The sequence below is a fragment of the Narcine bancroftii genome, chromosome 4 (assembly GCF_036971445.1).
Source record: "Narcine bancroftii isolate sNarBan1 chromosome 4, sNarBan1.hap1, whole genome shotgun sequence".
NCBI lineage: Eukaryota > Metazoa > Chordata > Chondrichthyes > Torpediniformes > Narcinidae > Narcine > Narcine bancroftii.
The window spans coordinates 37,831,966-37,837,146 of NC_091472.1; the positions used below are offsets into that span (position 1 = coordinate 37,831,966).

General features: G+C 38.8%; 1 long non-coding RNA gene across 1 annotated transcript; it reads right to left on the minus strand.

Annotated features, from left to right (window-relative positions):
- Positions 1 to 1,949: 1,949 nt before the first annotated feature.
- On the minus strand, positions 1,950 to 4,833 carry LOC138759804 (uncharacterized). The gene is made up of 3 exons (XR_011355098.1): positions 4,747 to 4,833; positions 3,880 to 4,002; positions 1,950 to 2,076 (listed from the first exon to the last, which is right to left on the minus strand). It is a non-coding gene; the product is annotated as an uncharacterized lncRNA (long non-coding RNA).
- Positions 4,834 to 5,181: the final 348 nt, after the last annotated feature.

A 5,181-nucleotide genomic window follows, 5' to 3' on the forward strand; every position in this document is an offset into this window, starting at 1 on the left:
CTGTCTGACATGTCTGCTACATGCCGTCCATGTCTTTTGTAAACATAAAGTAAGGTGGGTATGGTCACAGCACAATACACCATCCGTTTGGTTTTTACGCCGATTCCTCGACATACCCAAACTTCTGTCTTCTAAAAGCGGCGCTGGCTTTGGCTATCCTGTTGTTGACTATTGTCAACGTTGACTGATCTTGAGGGAGTGCTGCCAGGGTATTTGCACCCTGTGTATATTCCTCCAGGCAGATCAAATGTCATTAACAGATATTCATTGCTCTCTCTTAAACAGCTTTTATGTCACTTGGACAGCTTTTGATCCACCCCATCATATACATTTTCTATGGTTCCTCCACCCCCACTATCTGCTCTATAAAACACACTTGTTTTCTCAGTTTTTAGTTCCAATGAATGATCTATAATGTTAAAGTTCTTCACATATGCCGCTTAATCTGCTGAATATTTTCTGTTTTTATTTAAGGCTGTAGGTCAGAGCAAACTGATGGGAGAAAGCCAGAGGAGCTGGGAGAAAGGCATGGATGAGGCATGCACAATGATCCTGGTTTACCCAGTGAATGATGACAGCAGGATCAGCAATGAGAAGGATTCATATGGTTATGGCACAGAAACTTCTATAGCTCCCTTTGACATGTGCAAGCATGTTGTAATCATCACTGACCAGTTTGAGCTGCTGCTTACTGAGCATGAACCTGTGGCCTGGTCTTGAGGCATGAAGACAATAAAAAATGGAATTATTTCTGGCTAAATCTGGTCATTATTGCTACCATTACCTTGACACTATTATTCCCTCAGTGTTGGTTATCAAGCTCCAAACCCTGGGCCTCTGCACCCACCTCTACAACTGGATCCTTGACTCCTCATTGGAATACCACAGTCAATACACATTGGAAACAACGTCTCTTCTTCACTGACAATCAACACTTCAAGGATGCGTGCTTAGCTCATTATTCTACTCACTATACGCCCATGGGTGTGTGGCTAGGCACAAGTCCAATGCTGTGTACAAATTTGCCGATGACACATGGTTGTTGGCAGAATCACAAATGACAATGAGAAAGCGTGCAGGAAGGGGATAGATCAGATGTCACACCAACAACCTTGCACTTAACATTAGCAAAACCAAGAGGATGATTGTGGACTTCAGGAGGAAGTCAGGAGAACACAAACCAGCCCTCATTGAGGGGTCAGCAGCAGAGAGGGTCAAGGTCTTCAAACTCCTGGGTGTCAAGATCTCTGAGGATCTGTCCTGATGCCTCTATGTTGATGGAAGAAGGCTCACTAGCGACTATCCTTTGTGAGGAACTTGAAGAGATTTGGTATGTCACCAAAGGATCTCGAGAACTACTACAGGTGTACAATTGAGAGCATTTTGGCTGGTTGCATCACTGTCTAGTTCAGAGGTGCCAATGCTCAAGACAAGAAAAAGCTCCAGAGGGTTGGAAACTCGGCCTGCGACATCACAGGTACCAGTCTTCACTCCATTGAGGACATCTACATGAGGCAGAGTCTTAAAAAAGCAGCCTCTATCCTCAAGGACTCCTTCCACCTAGGCCATGCCCTCTTCACTCTGCTACCATTGGGGAAAAGGTACAGGAGTCTGATGACAAGCACTTAGCGACACAAGGGCAACTTCTTCCCCTCTGCCATCAGATTCCTGAATGAACACTGACTTTTTCTTGCACTATTTTTATTTATTTGTAAGGTGGTTTATATAAATGTTTGCAATGTGATGCTGCCACAAAACAATGAATTTAGTGACATGTTCACGACAATTAATTCTGATTCAACTTGGTTACGGCGCCAAGTGCTTGTTGCAGGTGCGGTGATATTGAAACCGAATAGGGCTCCCTGCAATAATAATTACAGCATTAGTTGCATAACTATCCAGAAAAAAGGACATAAGCACTTAAAATCAGTAAAGTTATTTACCTGCCTTGGAGGATGCTGAAAGTTGAAACTTTCCATGTACAGTCCAGACTTAGCTTGCCCAAAGTTGACATTATCCTTCTTAACATCTGAACTAGGGCCTCAGTGATACCAAATGCAATTCTTATGACACAACCTGATTTGGAAGAGGCAGTTAGTTAATCACCAGACCAATCCGGACAAATCTGGACAGAAACCAAACAATAAAACATTTTTTTGCTTTCTTTTTTTGGTGTGCTCCCTCAGAGTCGCAAGGAAAAGATGCACACTTTATCAGTGAACAGAAGTGTCCTTTCATATGACACAACTGAAAAAAAAATGGGTAACCAATTTATATCTGTGTGTAATGAGGAATATATTTTAAATGTTGAAGGCCCAAGGAGATGGGGAGAGATTCAGAGAGGTAGAAGGAGAGGGATTTGTTAAACTTTTGATGGGTTATATCTCAGCATAAAACAGTAAGGACAGATAGTATGTGATTGCGGGGATGGACAGAAGGAGCCAATGGGCCTGTTTCTATGCTGTATGACCCTCAAAAAATATTTTCCATAAAATATATTTTTTTATTTTAACTGTGATTCTTGAATTTTTACTATTCTCCTCTCATCCAAAAAGCCCTCTCTGAACAGCTTAGGTGGTGTGTCATCCACTTCTGATCTCACTATAGCTTTGAATCATTTATTAATTCGTACAGTAAATTGTAATTTGAAACTGCTTGTAAGTACTCAAAGATAAAGCAATTAGGACATTATTTATACATACTGCACACTCTCTATGATGTTAAACTCATTTGCTTTCACTGCAATGAAACTTTAATACAGAGAGGTAAGAATCAAAAATGTTGAAAGTAATCAAAACTATTGTTGTGGATTTGAAAGAGATCACAAATTTATGATCTTAAATGATAAATATTTGATTCCTATGAGAGATGTAAGTGGAACTCACAGAATGTTAAAGAATGTTATTTATATGCAAGCTTTGAAGAGATTAAAAAAATAAGTTAAAGATCTTTTATTCCTCAACAATATGATTTAAAACATATAACCAACATGAATATTTAATTAGGATTTGCTTCACAGTAAACCCAGTTTAAGCCCTCTGACCCTAATTAGACATACTATTGAATTACTCTGGTAGCTCCAACAGTGTGACAAGACTGAATGCATTCGTGAAAATAGCTATGAAGCTCTATAACAATGCCATAGTGAACAGTTGGGAGATGACTGACAATTTCTGGGCGAGCACCCCTAATTTATAAGCTTTCATTTTCTCCATGAATGAATTTCATTACAGCCAGAGATCTCTCTTGGATGGATGCTTCATGTTAGAATGTTTTCTTGCAATTCAACCACTCAGATGGGCCATCAGCTTTAAAAAAAATGCAACTTTGCTCACAGAGCCTGTTTGCTAAATAGTTTCTTCAAAATGTTTGGGGGAGGTGAGGATGTATGTTGAAGGCAGGAAGTGAGAATTTTAATATTTTAACCCTTACTGGAACTGAAAACTAATTAAATATGTTTTTTCATGATTTGATATATTACTTACCTCATAAATATATATTTTCATTTTTTTGTGGGAATATTTTAAACAGACTAATCTAAAGACCTGGAGACATGAGTTCAGACACCATATGAGCAGTGGAGGGAATTTAAGTTCAATTAATTAAACAAAACTAATGTCAACAATGGTTAGCTTGAAATGATTGAATTTTACTTTCTGGTTCATTAATGTCTTTATGGAAAGCATTCTACTGTTCTTATTCAGACATGCAGTTTCAATGTGATTCTAGACCAACAGCAAAGGCTGATGTTTGACTGCCCTTCTAAAATAAATAGCAAGTTTCGGATAGGAAATTAAATTTGACCATGCCAGTAACACATGCAAACTGTAAGGGATTTGATACTATGAACAAAAAAAAGGATGATTTTCTGATACTTACATCAAGTCCTGGGTGGGCAATAGATGGTTTGTGCAGTCACAGTGCTGGTGCATTCTCTTTTCATGCATTTGAGTCTTCCTCATCAGATTAGCAAAGGTTGTCTTGCTGTTCTTCTTTCAAGCTCTTTGCACAACAGAGTGATACAACATCGCAGCGTGACAGCACAATGTAGGAAACTTATGAGGGCTGAACTACAGCAAGGCTGCAGACTTATCTTGGAAAGAAAACCATGTGATTGCTGAGCTGGCATGGAAAAGTGATAGTGAACTTATGGACCACAAACTGATCGGACAATCATCTCTTGTAACAAGTAAGGAATCTGAGGCAAAAACATTAGCAATAGAGTGACTTTCGCTAACCCTGTGATAGATCTTGCTGCAAGAGACTGAAGGACTCCTTGCCCTGTAGATCCTCTGGTTTTCTCACTTGAGAGGGTCATGCACTGCTCCTTGTCATTTCCTAATCCCGCTGTTGCCTCCAATATGTTTATGCAGCCAAATTGAAGTAAAAAACATGACAGACATCATATTGTATCAAAAAGGTAGTCACTAAATAAGTAATTCAGATGTTTGCACCGATGATAGAGAGACATGAATTACCGTAAATAATTTAGACGTTAGCGTCAGTACAGGCAACAGCCTGTAAATGAAAGGAATTCTGCTATTCTTACTGACCTGTTACATAATTGTAAGCACAAAATACTGGAAGGACTCAGCAGGCTAGACAATATCCACAAGAAGAAAAATCAGTCAATGGTTGAGGTCCAATGGCTTTCGTTAAGTGGTCTACTAGGTGATTTTAATCTTTTCATATTTTCAATCTGGCATTTGCAGGTTTCATTTACTGATTTATTACGTGACTTCTCACCTCTAACAGTGCCAACCTTCGGCCGCTCTCTCAAAATCCTAAAAAGGTGTTTCGTTCAAGGCCAATGTAGAATGCTTGAGAAATGTTGGCCTTGCTCACATTCTGTGAATGAATTTTTTAAAAAATAGATCTGCATTTTCTGTGATTTTAAGAGTGGAATAAATAAATTAAAAGCTCCAAATCAACTTTGGAAAAATTGAACACTCTATGTATTAAAACTACAAGGTATCCCTTACCATTGCAGGGTTAGATTTCCAAGTAGAGAGGCTTTTGCTTGATTCTAGGAAGTATACAAGAGATACAAAGAAAAAAATTATGGTTATTGCTGATAACAGCAAAAAATGAAGCAGGGCATAGGATGTAAAGTCTGTTGATTTACCCCCCCACTATCATTTTTTGTTAAATCAGGGAGTTACAAAATATTTAGTAGTTTGG